The sequence below is a fragment of the Telopea speciosissima genome, chromosome 2 (genome assembly GCF_018873765.1).
Source record: "Telopea speciosissima isolate NSW1024214 ecotype Mountain lineage chromosome 2, Tspe_v1, whole genome shotgun sequence".
Lineage (NCBI taxonomy): Eukaryota > Viridiplantae > Streptophyta > Magnoliopsida > Proteales > Proteaceae > Telopea > Telopea speciosissima.
In genome coordinates, this window is record NC_057917.1 from 41,677,132 (window position 1) to 41,702,222 (window position 25,091).

At 39.6% G+C, this 25,091-nt stretch overlaps 1 protein-coding gene across 1 annotated transcript in view; it reads right to left on the minus strand.

Annotated features, from left to right (window-relative positions):
* Positions 1–3,199: 3,199 nt before the first annotated feature.
* Positions 3,200–25,091, minus strand: part of LOC122652257 (serine/threonine-protein phosphatase PP1-like) — a 52,091-nt gene continuing 30,199 nt past the window's right edge. Inside the window, exon 4 of the mRNA XM_043845949.1 lies at positions 3,200–3,240. The gene's annotated coding sequence lies outside the window, so the exon portion shown is untranslated. The remainder of the gene's footprint in view (positions 3,241–25,091) is intronic.

The following is a 25,091-nucleotide window of genomic DNA, read 5'->3' on the forward strand; positions in this document are numbered from 1 at the left end:
CATTGCTTTGGAAGAGAAATTTAATTAGCATTTTTGTTTTGCCATTTGGAAAAGGAAGGACCAAGGAGTAAGGAGGGCAAGGACGAGAAAGTATTTATTTTCTGTATTTCATGAATTTCCATTCGGTGTAAAGAGATATACATAAATACAAAACATCTTTGAGACAAAGGAAAACAAACACTTGGTTATAGTAATTGATGCCTCCATTTTTCTTTTTGTGTGTGTGGGTGGAAGCCTGAAGCCTGGAAATGGAAGAGTAATCAGTCGATCACAATGGATGGTGATCAGTGATCACATGAACAGATTGGTCCGCCCGTTTGGACCACTAAACCAGACTTGGACCAAGAAGATGAAATCGCTGACGGAAACAGACACTCTAGTTGGAGCGGATCCAGATCTTCTACGGCGCGGGCTGTCGGTCCTACGGTGCTATGCAGACACAAGGCGGCGCATATTGATCGCCTTACCCCTGCCCGAGCGGAGGTAAGGCAGTCATTGTGTGCGGCCCTGTGTCTGCTCAGCACAGACAGGACAGGACAGCGCGCCGTAGAAGATCTGTGTTGAATAGGAGCTGGAAACCGTTATTATGGTACTAAACTGGAATACTATGTTGCATCGGTTGAACGGATTCCCATTCATTGCCAACATCTTAGGGCTCACTAATTCTTATAGGATTTTAGTATAAGTTGAAAATACCATGATTCAGATGGACCTTCCAAAACCGTTTCTCCATTTAGGATTTCTTTGTCCCTGACATACCTAGGCATACCTAGGACGGGCTCACAAATCCTTATACCGATTACTAAAACCCTATTTCCATCTATCTCAAGCCCACGGTGAATGGATTTCCAATCACTATGGCTGAAGGAAAACTCGATCCAAAAAATATTTAGTTGGATACATTGTTTACAGATTTCAATTTCCAGTGTGTCAAAAATCTAAAAAAAGAGTATATAGCTAACAGACTAACGCCCTTGCAATTTAAAGCAGGAATTTCACGAGATTTTTTGTCGTTTTTTTTTTTTTTTTTTTTTTTTTTTTTTGGGGGGTGGGGTGGGGGTGGGGGTGGGGATGGGGGTTGGGGGGGAAGGGGAGGATTTGGCTAAGCGTCCATTTGTTTAGTCTATTTTTTTCCTGTAAAATTAAAATCTACAGTGAGGAAAAAATGAATGCTACCTAATTGCGTGGATGGCATGTTTCCTGTGCCCAAAACAGGAATGCATAAAAAGACCATTCAACCCCTAGTGAAATCGAAAATCTATTCCAAGCCAATGCCTCTGTGCACACTCATTGGTTCTTCGTGCAAGGATTACACAACCAGTTAGCATTCTCTTACCCATTAAAAATTTGTCAAAAAAAACCTTTTACCAGACACCACACAATCCGGAATAAAGTTTAGGCAAAATTTCAATGAGATTTGTAAGTAAAACGTTCCCTTGTACTCAAGTGAGCCATATATATATATATATATATTTGTATATACTGGTGCTGTGTGTGGGCATGTACTTGCGCCCAGACACAACCCGACATGAAAAGACCGCCACACCCCTAGACTTTTTTGCACCAAGACACAACCCGACAAGGAAAGACAACATCACCCCCTGAAAATGTGGAAAGGTCCAAGGGTGCAGCAGACTTTTCGCCCTAAGCTGTATATGGGAACAGGTATATGCCCACACAGAACACCGGTTAGCATTCTTGAGTGATGAAGGAACCCTTGGGCACCAAAGAATTTCATTGCTCTTCGTCAAATCAGTGCATCGTCGATCTTAGACTCTTCTTTCTATAGATAGACAGTCCAAAAGGCTTTCAACAAGCTTGAAGCGCAAAAGAACCTCCTCACTACCTACATGGAAAACCCTAAGAATCCAGACGACACAACATTCTTATTCAAATTTAAGCCGACCATACCTATGATGGTTCCCAACGATCCAATATCACCACCTAAGTCTACATTCCCACGATATTGTTCTATGAAACCGAGCTGGCTTAGCTTAAAATTTTGGCTTTTCTTCTTCTTTTTTTTTTTCTTTTTGTTTGAGGGGGGGGGGGGGTGTTGTCATAGGAGAGGGCCATCAACTAATTTGTTTTCCATCAGAGCTTCAAGAGAAAAACCTGGAAACCTTAGAAGAGAGATTTCGATACCAGAATACAGTCGGACGCCGTTGTCCATGTCAAGGAGCAGAAAGCAGATAAGCTGTTGGAATTTGAAAAAACGTTTTCTTAGACTCCTAAATTGATGAATAATGGAACTCAACGGGCTTGATTGTATTAAAACGGAAGAACAAAAATTTCTTCGGTGATTGCAGAATCAGTAGGATCTGCAGGGGTGCCATTGCGATGATGAAACAATTAAACATCACCCTTTAGCCAACTAGTATTCCCTGGGGCCTTAAATTCCCCTTCGAACTTGCTGATGCTACCTATTGTGGTCTAGTTTAGTCGTAACCATACAATATATACTACTACTACTACCCCAAACTCTTGAAGTCCGGAAATTGTGATAAAAACAAATATGTACGAGAAGAAAAGAAAGGGAAGTGGGCTCATAAGGGTAGAGCAGTGGAGAATCGCAATTGCTTAGTCAAAAACCAAGCCCATGTCAAGTTGGAGAATGTACTCTAGTTGGGCAAAACCACAAGTAGATTGCACTTTCTACCAACCATTTCCTCAAGTAATAATGCCTAATTCATTAAAAACTAATGAAACTTGATGTTCCTGACCATTAATTGTGATACCATCCATCAATGTTAATCCTCACGCTGCTGGGTGTAACTCGAAGAAATTGGAATTGTAAAAGCAGCTCAACCAGTGTTTTTGTGATCCATTCCATATCCAATGGCCACCATCACTTGAATTTGATCCAGCAAAGTGAGATTTCTTTTTTAGAGTGTTATTTCTGGGTCCAATCACAGAAAGATACTGCATCAGGGAGTGGACACAAGCATCTTTTGGCATCCACAACGTACAACCATAGCAACGTGAGACTTGTGTACATGGGTACCACATTTCTCCATACAGAAAGAAAAGGCAATGGCAAAGACATACCCACCTTCTGCCATGCTACACAACAGTTCTTGAAACTCCCCTATAATAACACCTCCACAGAACTAATACCTGTTAGATGGAGTGACAACACCAATGTACCACGTTTGTATTTCCTCAACTCCGATGAAAGCTGAAGAATGAAAGCTCAAATCTTCACCATCTTGGCCAAAGGTTACAGAGAAGAAAGACTAGCTGCAAAGCAATGGAATTGCCAACATAAGCAAAACATGACGCACATACATAAACACGGTTAAGATAAAACAAACTGAAATTAAAGGATAACAAAACAAGCTGAGAAATGCCCGGCCAAACAAAACTAATTCAATTCTCATCCCCAATAATTTCATTGCACAAACATTAATTTAACTGAGAAAAGTATCTCCTAGGATACATCCGTTAGATAATAAAGACAAAAGTTTTGTTCTTTTTTTTTTTTTTGTCGTGTGGGGAACCAAGGGATTATTATGGGTCTTATTCGAAAAACCTGCAGTCCACTGCAAAACAATGGTTGTATTCTCACAAAAGATTACAGTGAAAGAAAAGAAAAAATCTGAAACTTCCATCTCCTCTTGAATAGTAGAAAAGTACACATAAAAATTGATTAAATATCCAATAATTAGAAAATTAAAATCTCGAACAAGGAAAAAATTTACTCAATCTACCAACCATTCAAATGAGAAATATGAAAATAATAAATGTATAAGCATTACGGTTCATATTCAAGAAAAAAATATAGCTCTATGGAATGGACTCACATCTAACTATGGTTTGTCAAAAAAGCGACAACCACAACCTAATATAAATTAATAAATTCTCAAATCAATACATTTCAAAAACGGCATTAAGGCCCATAGAAATTAAATTAGATCCAGATTTACTTTGCTGGTTCAACCATCTGAAGAAGCCACTCCTTCCCATTGTTGTCAAGGCATAGCCTAGGCATCCAGACGGATTTTTGGGGGCCTAGGCGACTGTCGCCTTAGGCCCTTATTCATGCCAACACCGTTTAAGTAAATGTTTTTTATATTTATTATTTCATTTACTTAAAATATTATTCTTAAATAAACAAATACCCCCTAGTTGAATCCAATAAAAATAGTTAAAAAATCAAATTCCAAAAGGATAAAAAGTCAACTCCTTAGTTCAAGAAAAATGTTCGGTCCAAGGGGGTGTGAGTGAAGTTCGGTCCAAGTATAGACAGTTTCTGATGGTGGAATTGAGCTGTGCAGGTTTTAGGGTTTATGGGGTTTGATTTAAGAAATGAAGGGAATTAGGGTTTTAATGGTGGGAATTGGCAGTAGTGTGGATCTAGTGTGTGTTATGGCCAGAGGGTGTTATGGCTGCAGTTTAGTGAATTTCTGATGGTTGGTTGTATCTAGACAGAATTATGGTTGATGGGCAATTGAAAACAAAAAGCGGAAAGCTAGGGTTGGGGATGTAGAGGGATAGGAGAAGAAGATTGGGGATGGGGATGATCCAAACTTACTTGTATTTGCAGATAGGTATGGGCAGGAGCTTGTTGATGGAGGAACATGAATAAATGAATCTTTGACTGAAACTAGAACTTGAAGAGAAGCACCCGGACTTCACACCGCAAAGTGTCTATTGGATCAAACACCAATCACACCATGGTACAAAATTTTGCGAAATTTCCCCGATATATCAGTAAATTTCGGTAATTTCAAGCCTACCGAGACGAAATGGCATGGCGAAATGAAAAAAGTCCATATTTCGGCAATATTTTGGACCATTTCGGCATATTTCAGCGATAAACCATAGAAAAGAGTCACTTAGTTGAGAGATTGGTGTAAAACATGATGGATGTGGGTAAGAGGATTTGATGAGTTACCAAGGGGTTAAGGAGTTCTGGGAAGACATTTCAGACTTGTGGATAGCAAAGACAAACAACGATTCAAGGGGAATGTTGACTTGGGTGATTGGACGAGCTTGTGTGGCAGGGAATTAAGGTTTTGGTTCCGATCTTTCCTCTGTGGTGATTGATATGGACTGGCGGAGGGCGCATAATTGATGCCTTTGGTTGTGGGTTGCCTAGCTATGTTGCAAGTTGTGTGCCATGTGGGTTCTTGTGTATAGAGGGGGTTGTTATTATCTTCAGGTTCTTGCTTCTCTTGGCCAGTTTTGCTTTGGGTTTTTTCTTCCCTGCCTTTTACTTTTTCCATTAGATTTTCTCCCTCTTGCCATGAACCACCACCAAGGCAGCAAAAAAAAAAAAAGAGCAACCCAATGCACGAGTATCCTGCCACTGCAGGGTTTGGGAGGGGCAAATGTATGCAACCTTACCCCCTTCTTCTCATGAGAGGTTGTTTCCAAGTTTTGAACCTGCAACCAATAGGTTGCATTAGTACCATGGTTCAAAATTTCACGATATATCGTCGATATATCGACATATTTCGGAAATCTCAACATTACCGAGACGAGATGGACTTCCGAAATGAAAAATGTTCAAATTTCGGTATATTTCATGAAATTTCAATATATTTCATGAAATTTTGGTATATTATTTAAACTATTTATACATAAGGGTCCAACCGTATACTATCAATCAAGGGTGCAAACCCAAAACACCACTTTGAATTCATTTATTTGCAATATGAAAGTTTAAGTGTGCTTATTTAGCTTAAATAAGGGTGTACAAGAAGTATCAAGCCTTAATATGGCCAAAAACCCACCGCGATGGAGTGCCGAAATATTTCTTTCCCCTCAGGGAGCACTTCCATGGGAGCATAGTTGTCATGGCGTCGCCTTGGCGCCGCCATGGAGTCCTGGCGTTGGAGGAATGCGCATATCGACCTACGCCATGGCGTCCTTGCGCTCTTTCCCTCTTTGATTTCTTCTTCCTGTCTCTCTTTCCCACTTCGATTCTTCTTCTTTAATATTTTGTTTCTACCCCAACCTTAGACCCACTCCCTGTTTCCCCTAATATCCTATTTTAGCCTTGATTACTGAATTTTTTCTTTCTAGGCAGTACTACCAGATTCTGGAAAGCCATCATATGTTCCTTAAACAAACATCAACTGGTTCTTAGATTTGATCCATAAGTTCTTTTCTCTTGGGTGGTCCATACCTGGAAGTTTCATATCCAGAAGTCTCTCTTTCTGAGAGATTCAATTTTTCGAAATAACCTGCAACCAAGACATCCGCCAGATCTGATTTCAGATCTCACCATTCGGTTGCCAGCAGAATTTTGGGGCTTTTTCTCGTTGGGATCGATAGACCTTGGTGCTGCGATTTTGTTCTAGAAATTACTGGGAGAATCGTCTTCATAAGGAGTTTCCTCTGCTGGAACTACTCCAGTTCACCGCCTCTCTGCCTCTCTTTCTATTGTGTTATTGCAAGGTTGAAGAAGACATTACGTCATCAAAATTGCAAGGACAACTTATATTATTTATATAAAACCCCCTATATTCTCTATTGCTATTCTGTTTAGCCCATTCACTTTTCTATTTAACTCCATTAAATTACGTTATGCCACTCCTTTACAAGTTCAAATTAATTACAATTCTGCCATTGCATTTGCCATTCAACTTTGCCATTCAACTATGGATTTAATTTCAATTCTACCATGGTCAACATGATCGCCATGGCGGGCGACGTGTCGATATATCGATCAGACACCCCACCACCGACTTGGATCCCGTGACAACTATGCATGGGAGTGGAATGTGTTTGGCAACAAGAGTTAAGAAATGTTTCTTGTACACAAAATGATCTTCACTCTGAACTGCTGTTTCTTCAATTTCCTAACCATATCTATAGTTCCACCTCTACTTAACATCACTTCAATCAGACTTCAACTCAAAAAATAATAACAAAAAGAAAAACTGAAAAATATTTAGCGCATAGAGGTGTCAGGAGAGACCTAAGTTCATGGGATTAAGAGCTTTCGGGCGGTCGAGGGGAAGACGTTTCCCTTCATGAAACCTTCTCTCTTCCCTCTATCCCATCTCACCTCTGACCAAAGAAGAAATGCAGAAGGCAAGTCGAAAACAAAGCTGAATTGGATAGTTCTAACCAAATTTGAGTTTTGGGTCTAGTAGGATATTTAGGAAATAAATTGGGTTGACACTGCAATCTTTTATTTTATTTTATTCTGTTTTATTTTGGTAGGAAACTGGATACGTTAGTAGCAACCAGGAGATAGGATTTAATTTTACATATTTCAGATTTAAAGTTTGGTCAGGAAACGTTGCTTTTTTTTTTGTGTATATATATGTGACCAAACGTAATGAACAGAATTGAAGATTGAAATTGAGTTTTTCATCTTTTGTTTGAGTGGATGCCTGCGTAGCCTGGGCACCTTGGCTGTCGTCCCTTCCCTCTCTTCCCTATGCTCAGAACCTCGATTGCAGGAGTGCTTTTCATACCTCTTCTTCCTTATTTCTTCATCTTCCTCCTCTTATCCCTCTTACCCTTCTACTCATTCATTTCTTCCTCTTTGCTTGGTTTCTTTGATGTATAGCGGCTCTTTTCCCTCATCCCCTATCACCAACCCGAACTTATCTGGGACCCGGGCAACCCCCTAAAAATTTTATTTTATTAATTAAAAGATTGAAAGAATACAAGGGGGGGACATTCCGCCTTTATCCCAACCCATAGAAGCACTAACCCTCTCAACTAAGACCTGAAACCAAGCCCATACAATTCGTGAAAAACAGCACACTAAAGACAGCATTACATTCTGCAAATGGGCAAACCAGCTGTCTTCCCAAAGGACCCTTTGAAGATCCCCCAAGAGCTGGCCCCCAAAGTGAAATAAGGAAGCAGAAGCTGTATCACAAGCTAAATTGGCCAGCCAATCTGCAGCCCTATTACTCTCGCTGAAAGCATAGGAAAAGAGAGGCCGCGTAGAGCGCAGAAGATCCATAATTTCCTGAAACCAGTACCACCCCCTCCATAAATTACAGTGATCATGCTAACTGTGGTAGCAGAATCAGAATTAACCACAATATCTGTGTAACCCAGATCAGAGTACAACCTCAAGCCATCCCTCAGCGCTCTCAACTCCGCAACCAAGTTTGTACAAACACCATAGAAGCTAGAGAAAGCACCCAAAACAACCCCATCCATGTCTCTAATAACCCCTCCACCCCCTCCACAGCCCGGATTACCTCTACAGGCACCATCCACATTAAGTGTAACAGAGGCAAAAGGGGAACACCAATAGATCGGGAGAGGGAATTTCAGTCGGTTAGGGGGGGCCGACAAACCAAGGCACTGTAAAATTAAACCTTCTCTAGGAGAATTCAAATGCTTCACCTTAAAGGGAAACGAGATGCGCCTCACCCATTCTTTGATGTCTTCAATAATAGTACCTGCAGACCACATGCTCCCTCCATGCCTTCTATGATTTCTCTCCTTCCACAGTTCCAATATCACAAAGGAGGGCAAGATCTTTGTAATATAAGAACTGAGACTCCTAAAGCTTGCTAGACCTTGCCAAAGTAAGATACGACCCCTGGCATCCTGAGATGGTAAGACAACTACATCAAAAATTCTTGAAAAAAAATTCCAAATCTTAGAAGCAGTGCCCCCTGCAATCAAGCAGTGAGAAGATGTATCCTTTTTGGGATTTCCACAAAAGCTGCACTTGGAAGCGAGCGGAATACCAACAGCCATAAGAGACTCATTCGTGGAAAGATTACCATTAAGGAGGTGCCAGGTAAAAAACGCAATTTTCGTCGATAAAGCTTGATTCCAGATCCACCTAGCATAGGTAACTTCAGGAAAATGCTGCCTCACCTCATTCCAGGCTGATTTGGAGGTGATCCGACCATCGCTAGGAAGGGTCCAGACTATAACAACATCCTTATTAGTAATTGAAAAATTACCATTAACTATAATATTCCTCACCTCAACCGAGTCAATCTGGCAAAGAATTTTCTAATTCCAAATGCCATCCTCGCCCAAAATGCCCTTGACTTGCAAGGAAATATCTACCTAGAGAGCATTATCCACAAAATCAATCAAAGGGCCTACCCTAAGTTAATTATCTAGCCAGAAAGAAATATTGCCTTGGCCTATTAACGACCTAGACTTTGCATGCATAAAATCGTTAAAGGCCACCTTCCTCCAAGACTTCGAACCACGCCTGATCGACCCTGCCAAAGCAGCATAATTATTTTTAAAGAATTTGGCTCTGAAAAAATCACTCCATAGGGACTTCTCCGATAGAACCCTCCAAAAGCCTTTTAACCTCAAGGAGAGACTAATGTCTTCTGATGAGCATACTTATGTGTTCATCATAGGGGTCATAAGCATTCATTTTGCACACTTGTACAGAGTTACCTTGGGTATTTTCTTGTGTTTTCAGGTTTTAGGTCTAACTGTGAGCTTAAAGGCTATTGTAGACTATCGGGTGTCGTATCTTCAAATTGACACGTAAAGTGGTCCAATTTCTTTTCATGGTTACGAAGAGGACGAAATTCTGAGCAAGATGGACGGGTTGCATGAAAAGTACACATCCGTTTTGACGCCCATACATGAGATTATTCTTTTAGGGCCAGAAAAGAATAATGGGCTAGAAGTGAACTAAGATGAAGCCCAAGCCAGTCTGCGATTTTTCCAGGGCCACGTTTAGCATCAAAGAGGATAATTATGATCAAGGGTTGAGATTGCCTCAGGTACAAGGACCCTTTCGACGTTTTCCACTTTTAGAGGAGAGAGAGAATTGCCAAGTTAATGACAACTCATACATATGTCGATTTTTCTCTATGGAGGAGTTTAGAGTACCAATTTTCTCTCACACATGGGACCTACACACGTTTTCTGCGTTTCCAAGAGAAGGAGAGAGAGAGTGGATCGAAATATGTGAGTATCCATGCTTGAGAGGACTCTTTGAATATGTGGAGATTTGACTTTTGTATTTATCCTCCACATCACCACAAATATGGACCGATTTTATTTTAGAGGAAAGGTTGAGATTGAAATTCCTATTTTATCTCCATCACTCCACATCTTATGGGCAGCCAATCTCCCAGATTTTGTGGACTACAATGGGTGCAATTAATTCAATGGTTTGGATTTTCAGATGAGAAAACCAACTTCCCAATTTTTCCTCGCAACAACTCACCATCCCACACATGCAACGATTTGGACAGCTAGGAGGAGCTTCTCTTCTCAACCATTTTTGGTCAAGGAGGGCCTCGTCAACAAATTTTGGAGTGGAAGATATTTTTTTCTTTATCTCTCCCCTAGATTTAATCCTAGCCATCCATCTCCTATCTACTTGGTGTAACCCTAACCTCTCTTCCTTCTCCTTTCCCTATAAATCCATAGGGGGTTGGGGCTGTTTTAAGTGCTCATTGCTATTGAAAATTCTAGTCTTCTTATTTTTGGCTTCTAGTTTTCTAGTTTATTTTTCTGAAGTTTTATTTCAATGGTTGTAATTCTTTTTTATGCAAGTTTAATTCAAGGGGTGTTCTTCAATTGTGGTTGTAATTTCTTCAATCTTTAGTTTCTAGCTTTTTGTTTTAAGCTTTCTAGTTCTAGGACTTAGAGATTTGGAAGAGGAAGGCATGCAAGTTAATTCAAGTTTTTGAGGCTTCATCAACAACGTTCATCCAATGCTCAGTCAACACATTCACTTGCTCGTTTGGTAGAAGGGAGTATCGATCCTAATTTTTTCTTTCTTTTATTTTTATTCTCTCTGTTTCTTCCATTCTCTTTATTTTATTCTCACTCTCATCCTCGTTATTTCTTCCATTCTATTGGGCTTTTATTTTTTTGTCTACTCTCACCCTCATGTTTTATGTTAGATTCTTAGTTTGATAATTTTTATTTTATTTTTCAGATTTGGTAGATGCGAATTCAAGTGTGGTAAAGGAAGCTAATCAAGTTCAGTCCAGTTCAAGCAATCTTCGGGTTTTATTTCTTTGATCTCTTGGATTTATTTTCTTTGTTTGTGTGCGGATGTGGTGATTTTAATCCGTCAATCTCATGATCCACATTAGTTTTTGATAGGTTAGATGATGAATGGTTAGGACGTCAATTCGGTAGATGCATGTGTAGGACCGTTAATTTAGTTTAATCATTAATTTAGTTTAATCATCTTAATCTGATTCACTTTCGCGTTACTTTAAATGAGTAAGATAGAGTGGCTTATCTCCTTGTGTTCAACCCGTAGCTACGATTGACCCGTACGCTTGCGGTATTATTTGTTGACAAACAACTTTTTGGCACCATTGCCGGGGAGATAATTGTCAACTTTGTTTTTCTTATTTTTAAGTAAATCGAGGTGTTTTATTTTCTTTTTCCTTTTCTTTAAAAAAAAAAAAAAAAAAAAAAAAAAAAGAGAACATCATCTTGTTTCTCTTCTATTTCAAAGAATGTGCGCTCAATCCAAAATTTTTCATATGCCTAAACCCAGCCAATCTTGGTGTACCTCATGGGATTCATCACCTATGACGATGCCCATTGATTTGTTTGGGTGATTTGGATTGGCATGTGACCTATTTTTGGAGGTGACCAACTTTGATAACAGGAAAACAACATCATGGGTGCTTTTGTTTGGAAACAAAAACGTATAATAGTGCTCCACTCTACATCAGAATGCACTTGGAGTCGCACGTAGGTGGCTAGTGAGAACTATACGGATTCCCTTGCTGTCAACCTATATGGCAACATTACAGCTTCAGAATCATTGTTTCAATCTTTGAGGAGTAGATGCACCAACTGTCTTTAGTTCCCTCGTGTTTTTAATGTTTTTTTTAATCCTTTTATTTTTCTTTATAAATAAAAAAAAAAAGACTTCTAAATCGGTTTAGGTGGCTATAGTGTGGACCCATGACTCAACCAACCGTCTTGTTAGAATACCACCTTCACCTTTACCAAGTGGACAAATCTCCCCAGCAACGGCGCCAAAAACTTGTTTGTCAAGAAATAATACCGCAAGCGTACGAATCAATCGTAACTACGGCTCAAATACAAGGAGATAAGCCACTCTATCTTACTCGTTTAAAATAAGGCGAAAGTGAACCAGATTAAGATGATTAAACTAAATTAACGGTCCTACGGATGCATTTACCGAATTGACGTCCTACCCATTCATCATCTAACCTATCAAAAACTAATGCGAATCACGAGATTGACGGGTTAAAATCACCACATCCACACACAAACAAAGAAAATAAATCCAAGAAATCAAAGAAATAAAACCCGAAGATTGCTTGAACCGGACTGAACTTGATTAGCTTCCTCTACAACACTTGAATTCGCATCTATCAATTCTGAAAAACAAAATAAAAATTATCAAACTAAGAATCTAACATAAGACATGAGGGTGAGAGTAGACAAAAAAATAAAATCCCAATAGAATGGAAGAAATAGAGAGGATGAGAGTGAGAATAAAATAAAGAGAATGGAAGAAATAAAGAGAATAAAAATAAAAGAAAGAAAAAATTAGGATCGATACTCCCTTCTACCAAACAAGCAATTGAATGTGTTGAATGAGCATTGGATGAACGTTGTTGATGAAGCCTCAAAAACTTGAATTAACTTGCATGCCTTCCTCTTCCAAATCTCTAAGTCCTCTCACAAGAATTAGAAACCTAGAACTAGAAAGCTTAAAACAAAAAACTAGAAACTAAAGAATGAAGAAATTACAACCACAATTGAAGAACACTCCTTGAATTAAACTTGCATAAAAAGAAATTACAACCATTGAAATAAAAATTCAGAAAAATAAACTAGAAAACTAGAAGCAAAAAATAAGAAGACGACTAGAATTTTCAATAGCAATGAACACTTAAAACAGCCCCAACCCCCTATGTATTTATAGGGAAAGGAGAGGGAAGAGAGGTTAGGGTTACACCAAGTAGATAGGAGATGGATGGCTGGGATTAAATCTAGGGGAGAGATAAAGAAAAATATATCTTCCACTCCATTGGTGAAGAGGCCCTCCTTGACCAAAAATGGTTGAGAAGAGAAGCTCCTCCTAGCTGTCCAAATCGTTGCATGTGTGGGATGGTGAGTTGTTGCGAGGAAAAATTGTTGCATGTGTGGATAGAGGACTTATTGAATTTTGGGTGTATAGTCTCTGCAAATGCCCATAAGACCTCACTCATCCACCAAGCGTAACCTAGGGGTTTAAAAGGCTTGTTGCACATGCTAAGTGCAACCGTGATTCCTATGAAAGTTAGTTAGGATTTCCCTTCTTGCATTAGTTAGGCTAGTTTTTCTTTTGTTTGCTTGTGGACTAGCAAAGTTCAAGTATGGGAGAAGATATTTTTCCTCGCAACAACTCACCATCCCACACATGCAACAATTTGCACAGCTAGGAGGAGCTTCTCTTCTCAACCATTTTTGGTCAAGGAGGGCCTCTTCACCAAATTTTGGAGTGGAAGATATTTTTTTATTTATCTCTCCCCTAGATTTAATACTAGCCATCCATCTCCTATCTACTTGGTGTAACCCTAACCTCTCTTCCTTCTCCTTTCCCTATAAATACATAGGGGGTTGGGGCTGTTTTAAGTGTTCATTGCTATTGAAAATTCTATTCTTCTTATTTTTGGCTTCTAGTTTTCTAGTTTATGTTTCTGAATTTTTATTTCAATGGTTGTAATTCATTTTTATGCAAGTTTAATTCAAGTTTTTTAAGATTCATCAACAACTTTCATCCAATGCTCATTCAACACATTCAATTGCTGGTTTGGTAGAAGGGAGTATTGATCCTAATTTTTTCTTTCTTTTATTTTTATTCTCTCTATTTCTTCCATTCTCTTTATTTTATTCTCACTCTTATCCCCTCTATTTCTTCCATTCTATTGGGATTTTATTTTTTTGTCTACTCTCACCCTCATGTCTTATGTTAGATTCTTAATTTGATAATTTTTATTTTATTTTTCAGATTTGGTAGATGCGAATTCAAGTGTTGTAGAGGAAGCTAATCAAGTTCAGTCCAGTTCAAGTAATCTTCGGGTTTTATTTCTTTGATCTCTTGGATTTATTTTCTTTGTTTGTGTGTGGATGTGGTGATTTTAATCCGTCAATCTCATGATCCGCGTTAGTTTTTTATAGGTTAGATGATGAATGGTTAGGACGTCAATTCGGTAGATGCATGTGTAGGACTGTTAATTTAGTTTAATCATCTTAATCTGGTTCACTTTCGCGTTACTTTAAATGAGTAAGATAGAGTGGCTTATCTCCTTGTGTTCGACCCGTAACTACCATTGATCCGTACGCTTGCGGTATTATTTCTTGACAAAGATCTTCCATCAGCCTGACACCCAGGCCCCCCCTCTTTTATCGGCCTACAAATTTTTTGTCAACTCACCCAATGGCATTGTTGACCCCATTCCGAAGAAGCTCAGAAGAAATCAGAAAAATTCTATTAATCCTTCCAATGACTGCCTTAAGCGGGTCCAATGTCGCAAGCACATGGATAGGCATCGATGCTAGGACATGTTTAAGCAGAGTAACACGACCTCCAGCAGACAAAAGCTTTCCTTTCCAACCAGACACCCTGTTCTTAATTTTACCAATTAAATCATCAAAGAAACAAATCTTCAGCCTTCACGAAAACAGCGGGGCTCCCAGATAAGTTAAAGGAAGATTCTTTCTTGTAAAACTTGTAATAGTCCCCACTATACGGACCGTAGCATCAGAGCATTATCATTCAACACAAAACAACTTTTGTGTTTATTCACCAACTGCCCTAAAAATCCTTTATACCTGCTAATAAAGCCTAGAATCTGTTTCAAGGAATTCTCTAAACCCTTCGTGAAGATGATCGTATCGTCTGCAAACAAGCAATGCGAAATACTAGGACACCCTCTTGGAAGATGGAAATATGTTGCCCGACCTTCCAAGAACAAATTTTTAACACCCCTACTAAGAACCTGCTCAGCCAGAATGAACAAAGCCGAAGATAAGGGATCCCCTTGACGCGGGGCCCTTGAAGACATAAAAAAAACTTGATGAGCTGCCCCCGATAACAACAGAAAACCAACTATTCTCCATAGTTTTCCTAATTAAATCAATCCAAGCATCGGCAAAACCAAATTTTACCAAAACCAAATAAAGGAAATTCCATTCAAGTTGATCGTATGCCTTTGCCATATCCAGCTTGAGGATCACATTGCCTCCCCTAGTTTTCATATTTAAGTCTTGTACCACTTCTTACACAATGGAAATGTTGTCATGAATACACCTGCCCTTGACAAAAGCATCCTGCTCTTCCGCTACCAAGGAGGGGAAAATCACCGCCAATCTTGAAGCAATAATTTTTGCAACAATTTTATAAGAAAAATTACAGACTAATGGGGCGAAAATCAGACATTACCTCTGGGTTATCAACTTTTGGGATCAGAACCAGATTTGCCAAAGTGAAGCTTCTTGGGAGAGAACCTCCATCAAAGAAATCCTTCATCGCTTTCCAGACATCACTCCCTACAACCTCCCAGCAAGCAGTGAAAAAATATCCAGAAAATCCATATGGGCCTGGAGCACCGTCACTAGAAAGGGAGAAAACCGCCTCCTTCACTTCATCTAACGAAGGGAAAAGCAAAAGAGAAGCATCATCTTCATTGGACACCAAATGGAGGATGTAATGAAGCAGCTCCTTGTCAACCACGTGACCTTCAGAGGCGAATATGTCAGAGAAATGGCGCACAGCCTCAGCTTGCACCCCCTCCTGATCAGTAATCCAAGAGCCATCACCGGATTCAATTTTGTGAATACCATTCCTTTTTCTTCTGACATTTACCATAGAATGGAAAAACTTGATGTTGCGATCCCCTTCTTTAAGCCAAGACACCCTGGACTTTTGCTTCCAAAAGATTTCCTTTTTCTTCTGAGATCCCCTATCACCTGCGGTGATACAGATTAAACAAGAGTCAATAAAGCTCTTTATTCACCCATTTGTTGGACCTGAAGTTCTGAAGGGGAAAACAGTATCCGAGGGCGACCCAAAGCCCTAGAATCTCTTCCTCAATCGATCCCTATGTTATGTCCTACTTTCTCAAGTTACAAACCAGCCCTGTAACCACCATCTGATTCTATTTTGAGAAATTTTCTTTGGATTGTTGGTTGCCATTTCGATTAATTACCACTAGGAATCAGTAGGGCATGGGGTTGAGATCTTTGCTCCAAAATTGCAGAACCATCGAAATTCAGGTCAAGGAGTTCTCTTCTCCAGATTGAGGACTAGTTTCTGACCCCTGGTTCGCATCTGTAGGTAGGAGATGACTAACCCCCCTACTGCAGAAGTCAGTTCAAGTAAGAACCATTCTACAGTAGGATCGATGATAGGTCAACAATAGGTTCCAGCAACAATGATCTCTAGTTGAATGATGAATCAATAGTATTTTCCAATTTATAGATCTTTTAACCAGCAGTAACAATGAAGCTTCGGTTGTATCCTAGATGAAGATAAACTCACAGCAAAATATAATAGAAAGTAAGAACAAAACAGAAAAAGAGAGACGGGGAAGAAGGGATAGAAGGATAGAAGGGGGGGGGTTGGGGATAGATGGCTATCTCAGCCTTGAGCCTCTCACCCACAGCTATCTCAGCTGTTTAAACAATGATCTCTCTCAGATCTCAAACAAGCAAACTGCAACTTCATTGATTAAAACTGTAGAATATTACAACTGATGGCCCCCTTTATATAGATTGGTCAGGCTTCTCAAAAATAGAACTTGAAGTTTAGAAAGTTATAAGAATAGAAACTTACAACCAAAAAGGAAAGAACACAGAGAGACTAGGTTCTGAGGGATTTGAGTCCTATACGGGATTAAGTAATTAGCTTCTATCTGTAATGTTCTAGAATAGTTTCTATTTTCAAGAGAGACTAGGTTCTAAGGGATTCATCCTACCATAAAGGGGCTTCTTACTTTACCAATTGTTATGGAGTTAAAAGGAGAAGGGCCTAGACCCTCCAACAATTTTGACAAAAACCATAGTTGATGCAATCCCAGGGTAATCAGTTCGGATCGCTATTGGGCCCACTCAAACACTAAGCAAATCAAGTGTTATGATTAATGGCAAATCTGTTTGTATCACTGTCCAGAACTTGATAAATATAAATATAAATACAATCGCACCATAGAGATCCAAGAAAACAAAAGGAAAAAAAGCTAATATTTGTTTTTTAACAGTCTGGGGAATGGAAACGGAACTTCGTTTTGGTTCTCCCCGAAAACAACCATCTTTTTTTAAACCAATTTTAAAAGAACTTGAAAAAAAATTCAAAAAGTGAAAAAGAAATTTTTTTTAGTTCTAGAAATTTTAAAAGAAAACAAAAAGGGGGCCAATAACAAATCATTGGCTCAACTGGTTTAACTGAATAACCAAATAAATAGATAGACCTTTCTGATGCAGAATCATCACCAAATAGGGCTTATTTCTTTCGAAATAGGCCTAGGATTGGGTTATATACATGTTGGGCCTTTGTTCCCAAGGGTTTTTTATGTATTAGGCCACTATAATGAGCCTAAACTAAGGGGACATAGGTTGCATACGGGATTAGCCCAATACTTAGTTTATTTTTATGTTTTTTTAATTGAACCGGTTCAAATTGGTTGCATCCAATTGGTTCAATTTAAGTGATCATGTGACTTGGTTAAGTGGTCATGTGACAACTTAAGTGGTCATGTGATGTAAGTTGGGCTGGATTAGGACTCTATAAGTCCAGCCATGTTTTGAGTCTATTTCCTTTAGTATTTTAGTTTCCTAGTCAATTTAAATTAACTAATAGGTTAGGGATAGGATTAGGCCATTCCTTTTTAGTGTCTAAGTCTATTTTTGAGTCTTCTATATAAGTTCCTAAGGGAGGCCAGCATTGTACACGAATTTGATTAATAAAAAGCTTTTGTTTGCTGCCAATGCTGCTGCCCTGCTCTGTTGAGTGTTGCTCCTTGTGAGTGTGCATCATTGTGGTTCTATCACGGTGGAAAGGGACTATCCGGTTGACTCCTTACGCCGTGACGGCTGGGAGGATCTTCTTCAATTTGAAGGTGGTTCTATCCTTCACATCTATTCAAGCTGCCAGTGAAATCTCCAGTAAGTTTGACACCCAATTTCTTCTTCATCCTTTCCCCCAATCAATCCCCTTTATTTTTTGTTTGAATCCCATAAACCCTAACTCCATTAAACCCTAGATCTTGCTGCCCAGCCATATTTAACCATTATAATTACTTCAAATTCAAACCACAGCCTCTCCTTAACACCCCCTCGACCCAAGCTGCTGCCCATATTTGTCTTTCAAAACCCTAAATTTGACCTAATTTCTAAAACCTAAAATCTGAAACCCTAACCCTAATTTCTGGAATTTTGGATTCTCATCTAAACCTAACCAAATCTAGCTTTCTAAACTCCCCAAAACCTGCCTAGTTTAATCGTATAAACTATATTCCCATTATTCTACCCTAACCCTAGGAATTAACCTAAATCCTAGTGCTATCCATTCGAACCAGCAGCCCCTTTTGTTATTTGATCCTATTCTTTGGCTCCTAGTAGGTCTCCTACCTATCTAGGACTACATTACTTTGTCTTCGTCTCAGGTCGATGGATCTTTTCTCATTTGGAAGATCTCCTATATGTTGAATACACATTCCAGTTGAACGAGCCTAATTCTAATTGTTTTGTTCCGATTTCCGAAGCAAAGATATCCACGGGGGCCGGTTCATCCTATTCAGATATTCACGACCAAGAAGTACTGGATTCTCTTTCGGATAGGCCCTAAAGGGAGGATGAGGGCTGGATTTTTTAAGGATACATATACAGAATTGCACCAATCAACAAGAATTTCGCTCTTTTTACCAACTTGATGTTGAAATATCCATGATCTAGAAATTCATTTTGGACAATTGAACCTTCTCAAACTGTTTCTTTTTAAGAACCAAAAAAATTTGTGCCAAAATAACAGATGCCAAGAAATTTGAATGCGTCAATACATGAGATCTGCCCAGTCATTTTAGTAGATGAAGTGAGAGGGCATGTTAAGTTGACAATTTCGAACATCGTAGCAGGGTTGAGTTTCGAAGTTTCCAGAACTCTGATGGTGACACCGAATCAAATGACACATCGAGCGAGACCATTTTGTTCCATTGCGAATGAGAGACATTTTCGACCAACATTTATTCATATCCAGCTTCATGTCATTTTTTAACACAACGATCAGCAAGCTGCTCTAGCACAGTACTCTGGCTCGCTTCTGAAAGCAACAAGTGAAAATACAAGTAATGCCAGTAGTGGCAGTGTAGTAATTAGTGAAAGTCAAGGCCACATTGAGAAAAATGAGTAAATAAATGGAAGGGTATTCTCAGAAGAAAAGGTAAATAAGATTTGGAAGAGGGTTCCCTCCGATGCCCGTGTGCAGTTTCAGGCGAAGGAAGGGGGTATTATGGGAAAACTAATCAAATAGGGGGGTTATGTACACGATTTCCATAGGGAGGAGGAACAGTAATATGGGTGGGGCGTGCAATTTAATTTTTGTGCTGGCACCATGGGAATTTTTTCCCATAAGATTTAATGGGAATAAAGATGGGGGAAAGGGATACTATGGGAAATAATGGTTAAAACAATACATCGTGAGAAGGGGAAAGATCTCATCTTCAACCCTTGGACAAAACAGGGGTGGTAACCAATAGCTTGTGGAAGTTCAAACTCGTTCCAAAGACCTCAATCGAACCTGAAATTTCAGGGGTGAATATTTAACACACGGAACTTTTGAATACCTACCAAAGGCCTCCCAAACAGCAAGAGAAGAAAAGTCATGATTTTTGAAACCCAAATCCAACGGTAGGAGTCTGACCAGATGTGTTCTTCCTCGAGAATTCACAGTTCCAGCAAGGGTTCGATCTAGGGACGTGTTAGTGGGATCGCCCAGAGGTAAGGACAGATATCCTAGAACACGTTAGAGAGAGAAGGAAAGGAATGTGAGAATCTGATACCCAACTTGATGGTATCAGTTCGGAATCAGAGATGACAGAATGAATTAACTTGTCATTAATGACACAGGTCCTCTCATTTATAATGTGATTACAACCCTAACAGGGGGAAAAAAAAGGAAAAAGGAAAATTAGGGAAAAAATATAATACCCTAATACAATAAGATAAAATACCAATCCCAACGGTTCTCAACACTCCCCCTCAAGTTGATGCAAATATATCATACATGCCCAACTTGGAGACCAGTGGGTGAAACATCTTATAATTTAATCCCTTGGTGAACACATCAACGAGCTGATCAGAGGAACTAACAAATGGGACACAAATAAGGCCTTGCTCCAATTTTTCTTTAATAAAGTGGCAATCAATCTCGATGTACTTGGTCCTATCATGCTAAACTGGACTATGGGCAATACTGATGGCAGCCTTGTTGTCACAGTAGAGGCGCGCATAGGAGCTTCAGTAGTAACACACAGATCTCCCAACAATCCTTTAAGCCACATTAACTCACAGATGACCTGAACCATAGCACAACACTCTGGCTCTGCACCGGATCGTGATACAACAGATTGTTTCTTACTGCGCCATGTGATTAGATTACCCCCAGGAAAGGAACAATAGCTGAAGGTAGACCGTCTATCATCAATGGATCCAGCCGAATCAGCATCAGTGAAAGCCTCAAGCCTTAGAAGAAGGCTTGGCAGCAAAGGTATTAACCCAAAACTTCATTCAATTTCAAATCTCACCAAGAATCGTTGCTTACATAATGTTATATAGAAGAAGCAAATAAACAACTCCTAATCCTATCCTAAAACTGAAATCTGAACTTGAGTGTAACTCTAAAGCTGAAATAAAGTTGGACTCAAACTCCACTTGCTATTAACGAATTTAAAAAGATAGAGACAAAAAGAAAAAAATAAATTAAAGGTATTAAGCCTAATTAATCCAACATCTAACTGCATCATAGCTCTTTGCTGTGATTTTCTGTGACATGCAGTTCTCTTGTGAGATGCAATGGCAACCTTGGAGGAAGACTGGTGAGATTTGGTGGAGTTCTCGGTAGGAGGCCTAGTCCATATCTCTCTCTTTTTCCTTTTTTTCTATCTTCTTCTCCTCCTCCCAAGGTCAGATTCTGTTTTCTCATTCAATGCTATACTGTGTCACTCTTCTGTTTTGATCTCTTAAGCATTGTTCTGTCCACCAAATGTTGAGTTTTTGCTCTCAAGCTGTAGGCCAGATTCTAGTGCTGAGATAGACATCCAAGCACTCCGTCAATTCTACATCTCCTTTGATTTCTATTTTCTGCTTCTTTTTATTTCTGATCTCACTTACTAATTATGGCGATCCCGATGTAAATAAAGACAAACTTAAAGGATAAGTTGGTAGTTAAATGGAGAAGAGATATAAGGTGATCATTAAATAAAGGTAGGGACATAGTTGGAATAGAATGTCAGGTAAGGGACAAAACAGAATAAAAGGACACTAGAGGGGTATAATGGGAAAACCAGAATAAAGGATTAAAAGATAAGTCACGATAGAAGCCAGTAGGTTATCTTCAACCTTCATCCAACGAATACAGCAAGGAAGTCCAGCAGGTCGTGGGGTACAAGCTCAGTCTCTGATGAACCTGAAATTTCGGGTGTAGGGTTGTCAACCAAAGCTTTATTGACTCCAGTTAGTATCCACTTGAACAGCAAGTCGGAAAAATGGTAGGAAGACCTGCAACACAACTGGGCTGAGGCCTGACAACCAGCAATAATGTCTGATGGTTCACAGTAGGGTAGGGATTTGAGAGTGGAACTTCAGGGATAAAATCGACAGAGGGAAGAGAACTTATCCCCTAAAATTCCAGACCAACAGGATTGGTATTCTGTAAGTTCTAACGAACTCTTCCAAGCCCAGGGTACTGCTTACGATAGGGAAACAAGATGGGAAGAGGGTGGAAATAACACCAAAGAGAGAGGACAGATAATACCTGGCAAGAAGATGGTTCAGAAACATAGAGGTTCAGAAAAGAATAAGTATGGAAGAGAAGGATGAGAGAAGATCTCGCAACGGAAGGGGAGGAGAGGGAAGAGATGAGAGAGAGGACACGATAGCCAGCAGGTCACGCCACACCACGGTAACTCCAAAACCAATTCTTGAAACCAATTAAAAATGGAAACAAAACAATCTAGGCAACATCTCAAATAAAGAAACTACAAAATAACTCCTACATAATCTACTCACCCAAACAAAATAAAATAAACTTAGATTTCATTTCCGGCAGAAACTATAGTCTTCCTCACTAACGATCCACGGGATCTGAAACAGAGAGAGTACAGGGCCGGAATTGATCTCCGGGAGGACTCTCCCACGATAAAGTCAGTGTAATGGATAGAATGAGTAACGGGAAACTAAAGATTAATTCAAGTCCTTTACGGCCTTACCTCACACCCTGGGTATGGAGCAGATCCCTTGATGAGCAAGTCGATTAGAATTCTGGTAGAAATAGAGTCCCTGATTCGATGGGTTGTTTCCTTTCCTCCTTGATATTCTGAAGATGTGTGTTAGTTATAATAGGAATATAATAGGTTACTAAATGTGGTTGATATCCGATTGGATTTGCTTCCTTTTATGGAGGGTCCTTGTTGATCATGTGGTTGTATGTTCACGTGTCTATTTGGGCATGCTACGTGGTGCATGTTCATTGGCGGTGCATAATTGTCCACATCACTTGCCCCCCACTCCCTTAGGCCAGATTTGGGCTGAGGGAGTACAGTCTTCGTAGCCGAGCATAACATCTACCGTGCTTGGGGTTCATGTTCATCCTCGTCTTGGCCCTCTTCATCTGCATCCTCTTCGTGATCAGCTAACCCAACAGCTCAGTCAGTACTTAGGACACACGTTGGACTAGCTCGCCACACCTATAACATTTATCAACAGTTCCTTTGTTTCTCGTATTATATCCAGTCTGTGATGTACTGTAACAACCACCGTTGATAGAACTTCGGTAAGTAGCAAGATCAAGCGGGAACAGTAAACGATTGTTTTTCAGTACTTGATGAGGGTCGCGAGGGCTTCATAGGAAAGAAATGTCAAGGCTGTCATGCTGACAATCGTTTGGCCTTCAAAGCCATATTATGGACATGTTCAACGAGAACACATTTTGCAAGTCATGAAGAACTTCTCAACCTCCATATTATGGACCTCGTTCAAAGAGAACACAGTTTGCAATCCCATGCGATCCTGGATCGAGTACTTCAATCCATTGATGTATCGTACCGCTTGTTGCTCCTCCATTTTTGAGAGTCCGCAATGAGAGAATAATTGAAGAAATTCCTTTGTATATGTTGCAACGGTCTGGGTACCTTGAATACACTTTTGATAATGCCGGAATAGGTATTGCTGGTAATCATGTGACAAAAACCTACTCCACAGAAGCTGTTTCGTCCAGCGCCATGTTTGGATATGGCCCTTTTCTTTGACACTGGAGAGATTTCTGTAGTTGATCCCACCAGGAAGCAGCTCCCCCTTGCAACTTGTAGTCCACAATCTTAATCTGTTTCTCTTCTAGTACCTCCATCATCACGAAGAACTTCTCAACCTCATAGATCTAGTCAAGGAAGGCTTCAATGCCCAAATTTCTGGAGAAGTTGGGAAGATCAACATTGAGCAACATTCATCGGCGTCCCAGTTCTACCCTTCCGCACCTCAACTACAAATCCTCCATCTTCGTCTTCTGAATCATCATTTTGTCATAAGCGTGCTGCCTACGAGGATTAAATCGTGATTAATCCCGATTATTCTCGCTTTCTCGATCTAGGTTAAGACCTCCAGCATGATTATTCCCGCCTTCATCATGATTCCTTTTGAGTCTTGATCAGGCCATAAATATTCATAGAAAGTGTTATTCAATTTATAATTTAATTTAATATTCATGATTAAATTGGTATCACTTTGTGATTTTTATGATTGTAGGCAAACGATGGCAACCCAAATATTTGAAGCTAATTGGCTTTAGCTGTAATAGAATTTTGGTTCACTTCCTTCGTCCCATATGGCTCGGCTCAATTGAACAAGATTGGTTCAGATTTTGGTTCCATTACATAATGGGTCATTACCATGATGATGTAAGCAAGCACTAAGGCATGGCAACTTAAGGAGTTCAATATATCACATGCGTGGACATCAGCCCATATATATTATACATAAAAAAGAAGATTCAGAGCTGCCACATGTCATTAAGAGAAGGTGGGACTCTAACTCTCTCCACATGCCACCCACGACTCTCATCTCTCCTAATTTCTCTCTTCCCTAAATCAATCCCAATCTCTCTTCTCTAAAATCTCTTTTTTCTCCTACGATCTCTCTTCTAAAATTCCATTCCTCTCAATGTTTCCCCACGGCTCCTATCTTTCTAAAATCCTCTCTGACTCTAAAATCTCTCACCCTTCCCTAAATAACTCTCCACGGCTCTCTATCTCTCTTATAATAAAAATCCCTCTCTCGTTCTATCTAGGCCCTCTTTCTCATTTTTCTTTTTCTTTTACTTTTGTTTTGATCTTGAGGTCGGCAAGGGAAGGAGAGAGTGATCACGTAGCAGCAGCCTTGTCGTCACCATTGCAGCCGCTCCAGCTCTCCACTTGCGTTTCATCACCATGGAGAATAGTTGCTGCCCCCTGTCAATTAGCTCCATGAGTGGCTAAGTATCTTCTGTCTTTAGGTGTAGATGAAGCATTGAGTTTTGTTAATTAAATTCTGGTTTTTAGTACACTTGATTGCTTGATGTGTAGACCATTCCATGTGAATGATTTTAATTTATTAATATAGTTTAGGAAATTTGTCTCTGTGATTCAGATTTTCTATTCAAGCAATGGTTTTATTGTGATTCTGTTTGTACCGATGATAGTCTATATCTGACTGAACTAAGCGTGCTAAGCGTATGAGAAAGACGATAGTGATCGACAAGATAGGCTATAACTAGGATGAATTACAATTATCATTGTGTGGTTTCATTAGGCTTGTAGTTGTAATGAGCCGAAGTGTGCGTCGGAGATTAATTAATGGATCAGTGTGACTTTGAAACTTGAAGACAGTCTTCTTTCATCGTTTTCTTCTTCTTCATCGATTTTTATTAGTTCATTAGTTCATAG